General features: G+C 37.2%; 1 non-coding gene across 1 annotated transcript; it reads left to right on the top strand.

Annotated features, from left to right (window-relative positions):
• The first annotated feature begins 273 nt into the window (after positions 1–273).
• Positions 274–379, top strand: LOC124527367 (U6 spliceosomal RNA). Its single transcript, XR_006965831.1, has one exon. It is a non-coding gene; the product is annotated as a U6 spliceosomal RNA (small nuclear RNA).
• The last annotated feature ends 17,204 nt before the right edge of the window (positions 380–17,583 follow it).

The following is a 17,583-nucleotide window of genomic DNA, read 5'->3' as shown; positions in this document are numbered from 1 at the left end:
CTCCATAATTTGCAAACTGTAAATTATGGATAAATCTAAAATGGAATACTTATAAAATACATTTGTCTGAATATCAAATATACCCCCCCCAAATGTAACTCTTACTTAGACTAAAGCTCTGATGAAATTAAGTAATGGCATTTCTGTAGTTATTCAGAAAGATGATTGACTCCTAAACAAAACATTAATAATAATGGGCACTTTGGCTCTGAACAAATGTGTTAATCCCCTTTCCCTTAAAAAAAATGGACTTCTTGAAAAGCACAGTATGTCAGGCTCACTCAGCAACATATGTACTAAATTTGAAACAATACAGATAAGATTAGCATGGTCACTATGCAAGGATGACACACAAATTCCTGAAAAATTATCTTTCTTAAGATATAGAAGCAACCCAAGTGTCCATCGATAGAGGAATGGATAAAAAAGATGAGATATATATGTATACAATATGTATATATTTTTCCATGAATATTATATATATAAGAATATTACTCAGCCACAAAAAAGGATGAGGTCTTGCCATCCACAACAACATGGATGAACCTAGAGGATATTATGGCAAGAGAAATAAGTCACAGTTGAAAGACAAATACCATATGATTTCCTTTATATGTGGAATCTAAGAAACCAAATGAATATACAAACAACAAATAAACCAGAACCAGACCTATCAGTGCAGAGAGCAAATTGATGGTTGTTGGAGGGGAGTGGGGCTGGGGGGTGGGCAGGACGAATAAGGAGGAGTGGAAGATGTAGGCTTCCAGCTGTGGAATGAGTGGGTCAGCAAAATAAGAGTAGAGAATAAGGAACGTGGTCTGTGGCACTGTGATGGGATCGTACGCTGACCAATGGTGACTCACACTTGTGGCGAGCATAGCACAATGCATAGCAATGTTGAATCACGACGTTATACACCAGGAACCAGTGTAGCATTGTGTGTCAAGCACACTCAGAAAAAAAAAAAAAAAAAAAAAGCAAGCACAGTATATCATCCAGAGTGAGGTATGCTATAGGTAAAAAGTTGCCTTGTGGCCATAAAGATTTTTAAATAAATGTTTCTGAAATTCTTTAGAATAAATGTTTTAAAAGACTGAGCTCTAGACCTTGCTGCAAAGAACATGATTGTGTTTCAATGAGTGGCAGAAAAGTCACTGCCATATTGTGTCAGCAAAACCTTCCAGAAATCTGCTGTGCAGGGTGTCAGAGAAAGCTATTCACAGAGAGACATCTGCCCAGAGGCACTCTGCTAAAACCACCAGGGGAAGCTGCTGGCAGCTGAGTCCTGCTCACCACCAGGCACTTCAGGAGGCAGAAGATGGAGAAGCTGCAAGTGCCACAGGAGCTTGCCTAGTGAGGGTGCTCTGGCACCAGGAGGCAGAGTCCTTTGGTCCTTCAGTGTCTCTCCATCATCCACTTGCAAAGCCTCGACACTTTGGTGGCCACAGAAAAATATTTACGGGCCCAAATTTGTTCTCGCAGAGTAATATAAAAGAGTGAATTTGGAAGTGGAAGGCTCTAAATCAATAACAATTACATTTGGTCAGGTCACATCCACACGGCTGTCCTGATTTGTGTGCAGTGTTCCTCTAACTGGTGATCTGGAGGCCCTGGCTTTTTCTTCTGTGTGATTTTTCTATCTTCTGCATGCAGTGTTCAGTGTCACAGCGCTTGGTTGTATCAAATCAGTCAAAGGAAAAAGATCATGAAGAATGTCATGAGAAAGTTTCTAAGGGCAAGGTCCAGAAGTGGCATGTATCCCTTCTACTCACACGTCATCGGCAAGAACCCAGTCATATGCTCACACCCAATTGCTAAGATAGACTAGGAAATGTAGTCAAGCTGGTACCCAGGAGGGAGAAATGGTTTTGGTGACTAGTTAGTCTCTGTCACAGATAACTTCTCTTAACTTATTATTTTATTATTCCTGGAAGCAATGCATTTTAACTACTAGTCACCACAGTTACCCCTGGCCTGGATGATAGTAATATATGTGTGTAATATCCCCAGATGTCAGCTGGGGCCCCTCCAGCCCATTAAAACCTGATGATAATGGTAATACATGTACATATATATTGAGATGTCAGCTAAGAATCCTCTGCCCACTGAGTTCCAGATAAAATTTGCCCAGATCCCTAGTTTCATGTCCCAGAGAGGTCTGCAAATTCCCAGAGTTCTCATATTCTCATAGTCTTCTCCATGTCTAACTTCTGCTTTCACGCATACTGTTGTGATTCCTCACTGCTCTGATCCAGATATGAAATCCAAATCTTTCATCGATTTCCACCCAAAAATAATCATTTAAACACACACGCACAGGTATGGAAGACTTTCCTGAAGATTTGCGAATGCCAGAGGAGGTTTAAATTATAGCAGGAGGAATAATTTCAAACTATATACTAAGCAACCTCCTGTCCTTTAGTACCAACTAAAATTTCTGAGGCTCTTCTCATCATTTGGTTTCCTTCTTCACATCATGTCGCCATCCCTTTCTCCCCAGAGTCTCTTTACCTCTCAAGAGGAAAATCAATCCCCTTTACTTTATCATGCCAGAACAACTTAACCATTTTTATTAGTTGTTTCTTAAGTTCCTACTGATACCAGTGTTCTGGGAGTCTTATTTGCCATCCCCAGGGACTCTAAATGTACTCTAAGAGAAATCCATGTGCTGGTTGTTAAAGCTAAAATTTTTACATTATTTCATATAAAGTCAAAATTGACTTGATTACTGACTCTACTAAGAGTTCTACCAGATCAGCTTTCCCAGCGTGTGTTCTATAGTGCACCTGTCCTATGAGATAATCTGCAGACTAAATGCATACATAAATAAGCGAGATCTACAATCAAGTAATTTTAAGAAACTTTGCATACTATACTCCCCTTCTTGGAAATTCATAATGCACATTCAACATATTGACAGCTGGGAAAAGTCATGTACCTGTTTAGCTGTGATAGTAGCTAACTTACTTGATGACATAACCTTTTTTTGCACAAAATGCCTTCTACTGTACAGAATATACAGAATGTAGAAAGTCCTTTCTAGCTACAATGTTCTGAAACACTATAATTCTTACACACCTATATGACTAATGACAAAACAACCATTAAAAAAAATGAGCCCAATAGCCTGGCCAGATGGGAACTGTCACACACTTTTTTTTACTGCAGGAGCCCTCTCCCTCTCTGGTGACCACTATGTCCACCCAGAGTTTAAGTCATCTGGTTATTCTAAGAGAGTGAGGCAGAGACTTTCAGACACTAATCAGAAATCACCAGGAAAAAAGAAAGCAAATTTCCCAGCTGGTGCTAAAAGTTCCCATCTCTCCACTTTGATCTTCACCAAGGCTACTTGAGCAGGGCTTTGACTGACTAACAAATGTCCCCTCCATCTTTCCTATTTGTATTTCTTGTGTTCTCTTGAGACAAGCTGCTTCTGCTCCCTGACTCCTCCCCAATATTTAACTTTTCACCAATCCTGGACTTTTGATCCTTTTGGTTAAAAATACGCTTGTTTGTAATGTAACCAAATTTTATAGCAAGTCAGCAGTCTAGACAGTAGGTGACTTTTATTGGCCCTTCTAACCTTGACACTATGAAGTAGTTTGACTTTTCCTCTAGTAGAACATATTGACTAGCAAACTTATAAATTCATCTTAAGTGAGAAATACTATTGGGTAGCACAATTCACTTCAATGCTGTCACCAAGTCACAGGCCCATGTTTTTATCGCTTTGAAAGTGTCTTGAAAAACACAAAGTGTGATATAAATACAGTAAATCATTAGTATTTCCTGTCACTTTCTTTGGGAAAATATTTATTTCTGCTTTGGGTACTTTAGACTCTGAAATAAATGTATTGAAGTCTTCTTTCAGATAAATTAATTAACTTTTTTTAAACAAGGTAGAAGTCTTTATATTAACTGACTGTAAGTTCTTTGCCTGATACATGTGTTGCAATTGTTATTACCCAGTCTAATGGCTTGCCTTTCATTTTCTTAAGGGTGTCTTTTAAATAGCAGAATTAAAAATTTTTTAAGTTTGATTTATCCATTTTCCTCCAGAATATTTATAGTTTTAGTTTTTATGTTTAAGTCTGTAATCCACAAATGTTTGTGAATGATATGAGCTAGAGATCAAGATTAATTATTTTTCATATAGTTACCTGGATGTTACAGCACCATTTGTTTAAAAAATTTCCTTTCTCCATTGAAACTCTTAGTGCCTTCATTAAAAATCTATTGACCATGAATGGTGGATCTGTTTCTGAGCTCTATTCTGTCCCATTGGTTTATTTTTCTACCCTTATTCTAATATCAGAGACTTAATTACTATAAGTGTAGAGTAAGTCTTGAAATCAAGTAGTGTAAGTCCTCCAATCTTGTTCTTTTTCAAGATTGTTTTGTTTATTCTAGGGTCTTTTATACCAAAATTAATTTTAGAATCACTTGATTTATATTTAAAAATACACACATAAATACAGGCCTATTGCTGTTTTAAGTGGGATTGCATTAAATTTCTGTCAATTTGAGAAATTCATATCTTAAAAATATTAGGTAATGTCATCCATAAAAATGGTATAATCCTCCATTTGTTTAGGTTTTTAAAATTTCTCTTTGAAACATTTTTCATTTACTGTACAGAAATTATGCACACTTTAACTAAATTTATTCATAAATATAAAATGTGTTTTTTTGAGAGACAGAATGAGTAGGGGAGGGGCAGAGAGAAAGGGAGAGAAAACCTCAAGCAGGCTCCAATGTGGAGCCTGACGTGGGCTCCATCTCACAACCTTGAGATCATGACCCTGAGATCACAACCTGAGCAGAAACCAAGAGTCCGATGCTTCACCGACTGCACCACCCAGGAGTCTCTCTAAAATGTTTTTAATGCTGTTATAAAGCATGCTATTTTAAAGTTCCCTTTTCCAAATGTTTGTTCCTAATATATGGAAACACTAATATCTCCACTGTCCCAGATTTACCACATGAAAACAAGTCTTTAAAAAGTAAATCAGTAAGTTAAACTATGAGATATATAAACCAAGTGCAGTTTACTTACTGATAAGACTGACTGTTCAGAATTTATTTCCCAATAATATCTTCATAAATTGATTGGCTCTTTATCCATGATAAAACTATTAAGGAGAATGTGAGAGATGGCACCAGAAATAAAAACTTTTAAAGAATCTAATTAAATGCCTCAGTTTCTATGTTCTCTGCCCTTGGCCCATGAACAAAGTTTTAATGTAGTAAGCTTTAATTTAAACTAATCTTTTTTTTAAATTTTTTTTAACGTTTATTTATTTTTGAGACAGAGAGAGACAGAGCATGAACGGGGGAGGGTCAGAGAGAGAGGGAGACAGAATCTGAAACAGGCTCCAGGCTCTGAGCAGTCAGTCAGCACAGAGCCCGACACGGGGCTCAAACCCACAAGCTGTGAGATCATGACCTGAGCCGAAGTCGGACGCTTAACCAACTGAGCCACCCAGGCGCCCCCTTAAACTAATCTTTTAATCAGGCTCTGTGCTGACACTCAGAGCCTGGAGCCTGCTTCAGATTCTGTGTCTCCCTCTCTCTCTGCTCCTCCCCTGCTCATGCTCTTTCTCTCTCTGTCTCAAAAATAAATATAAAACATTAAAAAAAAACTAGTAGTTAATCCATGCTCAAATTCAATTAGAATTTTATAAAAATCATTTTAAGCCAGTCTAGAAAATATATTTGTAAGGCGCAAAACCTGATTAATAAATCCAGTATCTATGTTATAAAATGTATACATTGCCACCTCCAAATCTTTTAAATCCTGTATCTTCTCTTCCTTCCCAAATCCCTAAAGTCCTTATTCTCACACCTTTTCTTTTTTCTCCCTAACCTTTATTATTCTTAATGTCTTACCTTACAGTGATTATCTTACTTCTATTTTCTTTCTCCAAAATTTTGTTTAAATTCAAGTTAGTTAACATAGTGTTTTGTTTTGTTTCAACGTTTATTTATTTTTTGGGGGACAGAGAGAGACAGAGCATGAATGCGGGAGGGGCAGAGAGAGAGGGAGACACAGAATCGGAAACAGGCTCCAGGCTCTGAGCCATCAGCCCAGAGCCCAACGCGGGGCTTGAACTCACGGACCGCGAGATCGTGACCTAGCTGAAGTCGGACGCTTAACCGACTGCGCCACCCAGGCGCCCCTAGTTAACATAGTGTTGTATTGGTTTCAGGACTAGAATTTAGTGATTCACCACTTACATATAACACCCAGTACTCATCCCAAAAAGTGCCCTCCTTAATGCCCATCACCCATTTAGCCCATCCCCTCACCCACCTCCCCTCCAGCAACCCTCAGTTTACTCTCTATTGTTAAGACTCTCTTATGGTTTGCCTCTCTGTTATATCTTATTTAATCTTTCCTTCCCTTTACCTATGTTCATGTTTTGTTTCTTAAATTCCACATATGAGTGAAATCATATGGTATTTGTCTTTCTCTGACTGACTTATTTCACTTAGCATAATACACTCCAGCTACATCCACATCATTGCAGATGGCGAGATTTCAATTCTTCTTGATGGCTGAGAAATATTCCATTATATATGTCTCACATCTTCTTTATCCATTCATCAGTCGATGGACATTTGGGCTCTTTCCACTGTGCTGCTATAAACATTCGGGTGCATGTGCCCCTTCAAAACAGCATTCCTGTATCCTTTGGATAAATACCTAGTAGTGCAATTGCTGGGTCAGAGGGTAGTTGTATCTTTAATTTTATGAGGAACCTCCACACTATTTTCCAGAGTGGCTGCACCAGTTTGCATTCCCACCAGCAGTGTATGAGGGTTCCCCTTTCTCTACATCCTCACCAATATATTTTGTTTCCTAAGTTGTTAATTTTAGTCATTCTGAGAGGTATGAGGTGATATCTTATTGTGGTTTTGATTTGTATTTCCCTGGTGATGAATGAAGTTGAACATTTTTTCATGTGTCTGTTAGCCATCTGGATGTCTTCTTTGGAGAAGTGTCTCTTCATGTCTTGTGACCATTTCTTAACTGGATTATTTATTGTTTGGGTCTTGAGTTTGATAAATTCTTTATAGATTTTTTGGATACTAGCCCTTTACTCAATATGTCATTTGCAAATATCTTTTCCCATTCCATAAGTTGCCTTTTATTTTTGTTGATTGCTTCCTTTGCTGTGCAGAAAGAAGCTTTTTATATTGATAAAGTCCCAATAGTTAATTCTTATTTTTATTTACCTTGCTTCCAGTGACATGTCTAGTAAGAAGTTGTTGTGGCCTAGGTCAGGTAGGTTGCTGCCTGTTTTCTCCTTTAGGATTTTGATGGTTTCCAATCTCACATTTACATCTTTCATGCATTTTTAATTTATTTTTGTGTATTTTCATTCTTCTGCATATTGCTATCCAGTTTTCCCAACACCATTTGCTGAAGAGACTGTCTTCTTTCCATTGGCTACTGTTTCCTGTTTTGTCGATTAATTGACCATACAATTGTGGGTCCATTTCTGGGTCCTCTATTCTGTTCCATTGATCTATGTGTTTGTTTTTGTGCCAGCAGAATACTGTCTTGATAATTACAGCTTTGTAATACAACTTTAAGTCTAGAATTATGATGCCTCCTGCTTTACTTTTCTCTTTCAACATTACCTTGGCTATTTTGGGTTTTTTAGGGTTCCATACAAATTTTAGAATTGTTTCTTCTGTTAAAAATGCTGGCGTTATTTTGATTGGGATTGCATTGACTATATAGATTCCTTTGGGTAGTATGGACATTTTAACAATATTTGTTATTCCAGTCCATGAGATGGAATACTTTTCCATTTCTTTATGTCTTCTTCAATTTCCTTCATAAGTGTTCTATAGTTTTCAGAATACAGATCTTTTACCTCTTTGGATAGGTTTATTCCTATGGATCTTATGGGTTTTGGTGCAATTATAAATGAGATTAATTCCTTGATTTCTCTCTCTGATGCTTCTTTATTGGTGTACAGAAATGCAATAGATTTCAGTACATTGATTTTATATCCTGCAACTTTGCTGAATTCACATATCAGTTTTAATAATTTTTTTGTGGAGTCTTTTGGGGTTTCCACATAGAATATCATATCATTTGCAAAGAGTGGAAGTTTGACTTCCTCCTTGCTGATTCGGATGCCTTTTATTTTTTTTTTTTATTTTTTTTTTAAATTTTTTTTTCAATGTTTTTATTTATTTTTAGGACAGAGAGAGACAAAGCATGAACGGGGGAGGTGCAGAGAGAGAGGGAGACACAGAATCGGAAACAGGCTCCAGGCTCCGAGCCATCAGTCCCGAGCCTGACGCGGGGCTCGAACTCACGGACCGCGAGATCGTGACCTGGCTGAAGTCGGACGCTTAACCGACTGCGCCACCCAGGCGCCCCTCGGATGCCTTTTATATCTTTTTGTTCTCTTATTGTTGAAGCTAGGACTTCCAATACTATGTTGAACAACAGTAGTAAGAGTGGACATCACTGTCATGTTCCTGACCTTATGGGAAAATCTCTCAGTTTTTCCCCATTGAGAATGATATTAGCTGTGGGTCTTTCACATACAGCCTTTATGATATTGAGGTATATTCCTTCTATCCATACTTTCTTGAGGGTTTTTATCAAGAAAGGATGTTATATTTTTTGTCAAATGCTTTTTCTGTGTCTATTGAGAGAATCATAAGGTTTTTATCCTTTCTTTTATTAATGCAGCATATCGTGTTGATTGATTTGTGGATATTGAACCACCTCTGCAGCTCAGGAATCAATCCCACTTGATTGTGGTGAATAGTTCTTTTAATGTACTGCAGGATTAGATTTGCTAGTATCTTGTTGAGTTTTCTGCATCCATGTCCATCAGGAATATTGGTCTTTAATTCTCCTTTTTAGTGGGGTCTTTCTCTGGTTTTGGAAGCAAAGTAATGCTGGCTTCAAAAAATGAGTTTGGAAGGATTCCTTCCACTTCTATTTTTTGGAACAGTTTCAGAAGAATAGGTATTAATTCATCTCTAAGTGTTTGGTATAATTTACCTGGGAAGCCATCTGGCCCTGAACTCTTGTTTGTTGGGAGATTTTTTATTACTGATTCAATTCCTTTACTGGTTATAGGTCTGTTCAAAATTTCTATTTCTTCCTTTTCAGTTTTGGTAGTCTATATGCTTCTAGGAATTTATCCTTTTCTTCCATGTTGCCCAATGTGTTGGCATATTATTGCTCATAATATTCTCTTATAATTGTTTGTTATTTCTTCAGTGTTGGTTGTGATCTTTCCTCTTTCATTTGTGATTTTATTTATTTATTTATTTATTTATTTATTTATTTATTTATTTAATTTTGATAAGTCTGGCTAGTGGTTTATCAATTTTGCTAATTCTTTCAAAAAACAAGTTCCTAGTTTCATTTATCTGTTCTACTGTTTTTCTTATTTCTATATAATTTATTTCGGTGCTAACCTTTATTATTTCCCTTTTTCTGCTGGTTTGGGGCTTTATCTGCTGTTCTTTTTCCAGCCCTTCTATGTTTAAGGTTAGGTTGTGTATTTAAGACTTTTTTTCCTTCTGGAGAAAGGCCTGAATTGCTATATACTTCCCTCTTATGACTGTCTTTGTTGCATCCCAAAGGTTTTAGGCTTTTATGTTTTCATTTTCATTGGCTTCCCTGTAGGCTTTTAGTTTTTCTTTAAATTCCTCGTTAACCCATTCATTCTTTAACAAGATGTTCTTTAACCTCCATGTATTGGTGATCTTTCAAATTTTTTTCTCGTGGTTGACTTCAAGTTTCAGAGCGTTGTGGTTGGAAAATATGCACGGTATGATCTCAATCTTTTTGTACTGGTAGAAGCCTGAATTGTGACCCAGTATGTGATATTTCCTAGAGAATGTTCCATGTGCACTCAAAAGAATGTATATTCTGCTGCTTTAGGATGAAATGCTCTGAATATATATATATCTGTTAAGTCAATCTGGTCTAAGTGTCATTCAAAGCCATTGTGTCCTTGTTTATCTTATGCTTAGATGATCTGTCCATTGCTATAAGTGGGGTGTTAAAGTCTCCTCCTATCATTGTATTATATCAATGAGTTCCTTTATATCTGAACTTCTATTTTAAAGGTAACTAGATTTTTCTTTTCTTGAATAAATCTTCATAAAAGAGGCCTGTCTGGCTCCCATCATGTTTTTCTCTTGAATATCCCCCTGTCTTCATCAGGTACTCACTAAACAAACTTCCCATGTCAGCACATGCCCAGAACATAAAAGGGATTTGGATAAATATTTTAAATATGTAAATGAGTAAACTAATAGATGTATAAATTAAATGAATCTGGATTATATTATCAACTTTCCCTAAATTCTCTAACATTAGTAATTCAACAATGATTTTCCAATCCTAACCCCTGCTGAACATTTTTGTTGCACTTGGTACCACTGACACCTTCCTCCTTCATAACTTTGTCTTGTGTTTGCTTTAATTTCTTCCTTCTTATAACATTATGTTTCTATCACATTATTTTGTTCCTTATCTTCCTCCCACTCACTTCTTTTGACCTTCTAGTTCTTTTCCTCTACATGCGTTTCTTAAGAGTTCATCCAATTTCCAGTTTAAATTGATTTTATGGATCAGATATGCTACCACCTCATAGACTGCCCCTATGAATGCAAAAAAGGCAGACTTTCTGGGCAGACACAGCTCTGTAGATGCACAGATTGTGAATATAAGCCACTTTTGTACAAATCTGAAAAATACGCATCTTCCTTGGACTCAGCCAGATACACCATAAAAGAAGTCCTGTGAATGGTTCCCAAATCTAAATTTCTAGACAAACTGTCAAACCTGCATTACCTGTAAAGGGTTCATAGGAATACTCTTAGGTAATATGGGATTAGGTCAAAAAATCAAAATTAGTTCCTCTCATCTAAATGTACTATTGTTTCTAAATCCAAGATTGCATTACTTTATCAATGATCAAGCCATTCTGATGTGTACTTAACTTTTTTCCCCCAGTTTTGCTAAGAAATAGTTCACATCGGGGCACCTGGGTGGCTCAGTCGGTTAAGCATCTGACTTCTGACTGCAGCTCAGGTCATGATCTCGCAGCCAGTGAGTTCAGGTCCCACATTAGGCTCTGTGCTAACAGCTCAGAGCCTGGAGCCTGCTTCAGATTCTGTGTCTCCCTCTCTCTCTGCTCCTCCCCCACTCATGCTCTCTCTCTATCTCTGTCTCTCAAAGATGAATAAATGTTAAAAAAAATTTTTAAAAAAAGAAATAGTTGACATAGATTACTCTATAAATTTAAATTGTTACTGCATAATGGTTCGATTTACATATATTGTCAAATGATTACCACAATAGGTTCAGCTAACATCCATCTTGTCATATAGATAAAATAAAAAGAAAGAGAAATAAAGAAAAAAAAATTCTCCTTGTGATGAGAACTCAGAGGATTTACTTGTCTTAACAACTTTCCTATATATCATACAGCATCATTAGCTTTAGACATCATATTGTACATTACATCCCTAGTACTTATTTATCTTATACCTGGAAGTGTGCACCTTTTGACCACAATTTTCCCTCCCTCTACCTTCCACGTAACCACAAGTGTGATCTCTTTTTCTAGGAGGTTTTGTTGTTGTTGTTGTTGCTGTTGTTTTCTGTGTGTATTTTTTTTAATCATACAGTACTTGTCTTTCTCCATTAGACTTATTTCACTTAGCATAGTGCCTTCAAGGTCTATCCACGTTGTGACAAATGGTAGGAGATCCTCATTTTTTACAGCTGAATAACATTCCATTGTGTGTGTGTGTGTGTGTGTGTGTGTGTGTGTGTGTGTGTGTGTATCACAACTTCTTTAATCATTCATCCATCAACAAACACTTAGGTTGTTTCCATGTCTCAGTTACTATAAATAATGCTGTTACAAAGTGGGGTGCAGATATCTCCTTGGGGTAGTGTTTTCACTTCCTTTGAAACATACAGTGGAATATTATTAAGCCATAAAAAAGAATGAGATCTTGCCATTTGTGACAACACTGATGGACCTAGAGGAGTTTATGCTAAGTGAAATAGGTCAGTCATAGAAAGATAAATACCACATGATTTCACTTATGCAAGGAATCTAAAAAAGCAAAGAAAAACAAACAAAAAACAAAAGAGACTCATAAATACAGAGAACAAACTGGTGGTTGTCAGAAGGAGAGGGTAGGACCATGGGCAAAATAGGTGAGGGAATTAAGAGATACAAATTTTCCAGTTATAAAATAAATAAGTGATGGAGATGAAAAGTGCAGCATAAGGAATATAGTCAATAATATTACAATAACATTGTATGGTGACAGATGGTAAGTACAGTTGTGGTGAGCATTGTGTAGAATTGTCCAATCACTATGTTGTGCATCTGAAACTAATATAACATTGTATATCAACTATACCTAAATAATAAAAAAAATTAAAGAATAAAACCAAAACAATAAAGAGAACAAAATATACATGTTCTTACTTTCTTACCTTAATCTTTGAAAGAGACTTATGGCAATTATTAAGTTATCACTCATCAACCAATTCTCTTCAAATTAAATACAGCTAAATTCTTACATAATTTTAATTTAAAAGAACACAAATATATACTCTAAAAATGTTTTCTTCTGGACTTCCAAATCTCTTTATAGCCCGCTTCTTAAATTTCCATAAAGTAAGACATATATATAATTTAGAGTCAAATAGTTTTATAAGGCCTGTGGGTGGGGGAGTGGGCTTATCTTTCTTCTACCCCATTTCTTGCCTCACATAAGTAGGTATTTTTAACTCTCCATGATGATTCTACTGCTATATATCAAGCATATTTTTGTCTTTCTATTTTAGGTTTTTTTCTGTTGATTTATAAATAATTAATTGACAATTGTACAACTCTGAAGAAAGGTTTTACCTAACATAGTAACTAGAATGTAAGTTTTCTATTAGAAATTTTCACAAATGTTCCCATTGTACAATTGAGTGATATGGTGTAATTTAATCATTTTATATCCATTGGATATTTATTTCCAGCTCAGAGTAGAGATGGAACTATATAAAGTAGGAATTAAAATATAATCAATATAATCCAAATTTAGGAAGCCAGGCAGAAAGAGGGCATTAACTCTCTCACAGAAGGATTTTCAACCCTGGAGTGATAATTCCTTTTGGGGTCTTGCAACATGGACATTTGCTTCAACAACAGGGTTCCATAGAGCTGGAATATTTACTAATGTGTCCTTAAGAACTAATACCCAGAGTGCCAGCTCACTGGGAAATGTGACTCTTGGTGTCTTGCTGGGAAAAAAAGCAAAAATAACTAAAAATATAATCTACTGTTTTTAATATATCCGATTCAAAATGCTTATGAAATTTAAGGTTTGGGGGTGCCCGGGTGGATTAGTTGGTTAAGTGTCCAACTTCTGCTCAGGTCATGATCTCATGGTTCGTGGGTTTGAGCCCCACATCGGGTTCTATGCTGACAGATCAGAGCCTGCTCCAGATTCTCTCTCTCTCTCTCTCTCTCTCTGTCTCTGTCTGTCCCTACCCCGTTCATGCCCTGTCTCTCTCTCTCTCAACAACAAATAAATAGGCATTTAAAAAAAAGAAATTTAAGGTTTGTGTCAGAAGGAAGACTGTAGAAGGTGATGAGTCATTTCAAAGATGACAATTCCTCTTCATTGAGAACAGAATGAAAGCCATCCTAACATAGCCAGGCAGCTACCCTGCCTTGACATCCAAAACATGAATGGCTTGCAGGAGAAAGATATGCAAACACTGACATCACAAGGCTTGTTAAAGGTCAGAAAAGCCAGCCATTAGGTGGCAGATTCTGAATTCAATCATTTTTAAAGTTTAAAAAAATTTTTTAGTGACGAGGATGTTTTGTTTCTCAAATTTTTAAGAAATAGAAATTTTTAAGAAATATAACTCCTATCACTATTGCTATCTAAAACCATTTTTCACCTTATTAATTAGAAGTTAAAACACATGGGGCACGTGGGTGGCTCAGTTGGTTAAGCATCCGACATCGGCTCAAGTCATGATCTCAAGGTACATGAGTTCAAGAAGCCTCCTTCAGACCCTTTACCCCTGCTCTCTCTGCCCCTGTCCCACTCATTCTCATTCTCTTTCTCTCTCAAAAATAAAAATAAATAACTTTTTAACAAAAGTTAAAATACACAAATGTCATAAGTGATAACAGTAGTGGCATTAAACAAGGACCATGAAAACACTTTTCCCAGAGTAAATACATGAGTCATCGTAAGCCTCTGTGCTTTGCATATTCAGTTTTGTCTACTTAGAGCCCTCTTCCTACCCCCACATCTCCCTACTTTGTCAGTGGCCAGTGAAGTGTTTACCATTTAAGAACTAGGCCCCAGTAGCCTCCTCCCTCATGGGTTTGCTAGCAGCTAATTCTCTGCTCAGCTGGCACAATCTGTTCTACACCTCCTTCAGGCCAGGTAGTGTGCATGCTGCCCATGCACTTGCCTGTGCGTCCTTTTCCCAGCTATTCTTGCTCACCCTTGTCCCAAGATCATTGTCCTAATCTTAACAAGTTCTTCCTACATCTCTGTGAATTTCTCTGAGAACCTCTTGACTTGTAGCCAGAGAGGATGTAACCCAGAGACCTGATACAGCAGACTCAGTGGGATATTCCTGTTATACTCTGAGCTCAGAGAACTACCAAAGGTGATGTCATCCACCTCACTGCAAGAACTACTTAGAAGTGTCTAGTTCAAAGGCTATGTCCTAACACTGACCAGGACTCTACCCTCAGCACAAGACTTTTTAAGGAGAAAAAGATTATTCCCATTACCTAACCTCCACCACCCCCACGTTAGTAGAAATGGAGCAGGGCTCCTTCCCCATTCTCTTCCTAAAGCAAAGGAAGAGGAGTCCAAGAGCATCACTAATAATATTAACTAGAAATAGAGGGTAAATTTTTATTTTCTTAATTTGAGTTCTCCTAGAAAGAAAACCTTGAGATAAGAACACATACGCAGAAGTCATTTATTTGAGAAGTGCAAGAAGTATTGGTAAGGGAGAAGGGAAGAAAGAAAAGGAAGGAACGGTAACAGGAGGTTAATCCTTCTAGGGAAATTTGGAGTCAGAGTCAAACACATGCCTGAGAATTTTCCCTGAGGGGGAAGGGAGCTGGGGTATGTATACACCAACTCCAGTCAGGAATTTGTTGAAGGCTACTTTGGGAAGGGGTGGTGGTGTTATTATACTGACATTGTAATCCTTCCTTGGGAGACACAGAAATGGCAAAGTGGACTCCATAGCAAGAGAGAAGGCCTTTGGGTGGTTGACTAGAGGCTTACTAAGGGTGTTACCCAGTAACTTAACAGGAGTCCAAGTCTCCTATATTCTAGCAGTGCTTCAACTGCACCAATTAAGCACTTTAACTTTTCAATATAAATAGATTTATTTGACTTCACCTCCTTCTACATATGGAGTAACATTTTAGTCAGACAGGAAACTGAACCATATACTCATGAGTTTTTGAAGGAGTCAGAGGTAGTGGCAGCTTAACTCAATATCCAAGACTCCTAACTCCCAAATCAGTTCTCTTTACAACTGTAAACCTCCTGGACCCTTCCTTGACTTTTAAACTTTAAAACTGTTCAGAGCCCCTGTTCAGACAGCTCAGAGCCTGGAGCCTGCTTTGGATTCTGTGTCTCCCTCTCTCTCTGTCCCTCCCCCCATATTATTCCCATTACCTAACCTCCACCATCCCACATTAGTAGAAATGGAGCGGGGGCTCCTTCCCCATTCTCTTCCTGTCTCTCTCCCTCTCTCAAAAATAAACATTAAAAAAATTTTTTTAAACTGTTCACAGCCCATGGGCATTCCAACAACATTAGTATCAATATATTGCTATTGCCTTGAATATGATGATATTGATTCTTTTGTCAAACTGATGTCCACTTGATAGCTCTACTGAAACAATATACCTGTATAATCTCAGAAATGTTAGGATGAACTGGAGGGTCCACCTACTTAGATGAGTTGTGTATTAAGTTTCTTCAAAGAATGCAGTACTGACAAGTTACATTACACTTTCAGAGTGGTTTTTAGAGCCCTCTTTGGAAATATAAAAGGTAATAAACTTTTTATTTTCTATGTTCTCAGATATTCCAATAGTGGGAAGAAATACCATCGTAAAATAGGTGGAAAAACACTTAAGCACACCAGATGAGCCTCCTCCTGATCAGACATTTTCCTATCATCCTGAAAGGGGGAATTCAGGGATGTGGAAAATGGAGGGATAGGCCCAGAACAACATAACCCTGCTATAGTCAGTAAAAATTTCCTTATGAGTAAGTTGTTGTTGTTGTTGGTGGTGGTGGTGGTGTTTTCAAAAGAGCCAGCACAGAAGCTTTGAATGAATGGTTTCTCATTTCTTCCCCCTCTAGCGTCTTGAGCTTATTTTTTTTACTTTTGGCTTTTTGGAGTTTTTTCACCTGTAAACATCTGATTTTTTTTGGTATTTTTTTGCCAGTTTTTGCCAGTAAACATCTGATTTATTTTTGGTATTCCACTTAAACCAATATAATTATGACTGACAGTTTTTAGTAAGAATAGGACTTGAGAGAATGACTGATGGACAGCTATGTATTTTCAAGAGCTTCAGTCATTATGCATCTGAAGGAAAGACAACAATACCACAGAGAGCTATCAGGCATATATATTAATGCATAAAGATTCTGCTTAATATCTAGAAAGGTAATAAAACAAATTTGGGGGGAGATGGTTATTACAACTATCAAATATTTTCTTAAAACATTAAAACATAATTTGAACCTCTACATAACAATGGGAAGAATGTGAGTGTTCCTATCCTTCAAAGTTGAAGCTGTTTTTTGTGGTTTGACTCAGAATAGTCTCCTAACCAAAACTGCCTGGATAGCTCACCATTATGGCTATAGAGCATGAGTTTTTTGGGAACAGCATGTTAAACCATTCATCCAACAAATATTGTTGAGAGGCACAAGAGATATAAAAGTAAAAATTTCATAGTCTTTGTTCTCCTGGAGCTGAGTTCACATGTGGAAAGCAGTTAACTGAATAGGCAAAAATAATGAAAAATAAGTACAAATTAGGGTACTGTAGGAATATAGGAGGCACAGTCAACCCAGTCTTTGGGATTCAGGGAAGCTAGCAGTTGGTATTGGGAGACATGGAGAAGCTGAAAGTATACTCCAGGCAAAAACACTGCTGTGGAGGGGAAGGAAAGTAGAGCACCCTTGGGAGACCCTGGCTAGTTCTGGTGAACTGCACAGTAATAAGCAAGGACTATAAACTGGTGACAAATGGGGCTGGAAAGGCAAAGGCCTCAGAAGTCATGTGAAAGAGTTGGAAATTTATCTAAATATAGTAGTAATTAATTAAGAAGGCTCAAAGAAGAAAGTATCATAGTTTTGTATACTTTGGAACAATTGCTCTGGCTGTACCATGGAGACTCTTCTTAGAAAATGTAAGACCTATAAGACAGGAAAAGTCCCAAGGATTCTCTAACAGTAATTCAGACAAAGGCAGTGGTAGCCTGAATTATAATAGTG

Source organism: Lynx rufus, unplaced genomic scaffold (assembly GCF_022079265.1).
Source record: "Lynx rufus isolate CCGP_SWC_20201006 ecotype Redwood Valley unplaced genomic scaffold, mLynRuf1.p SCAF_5, whole genome shotgun sequence".
Lineage (NCBI taxonomy): Eukaryota > Metazoa > Chordata > Mammalia > Carnivora > Felidae > Lynx > Lynx rufus.
Note: the sequence above shows the minus strand (reverse complement) of the source record. Positions and strands in the feature narration are given on the sequence as shown.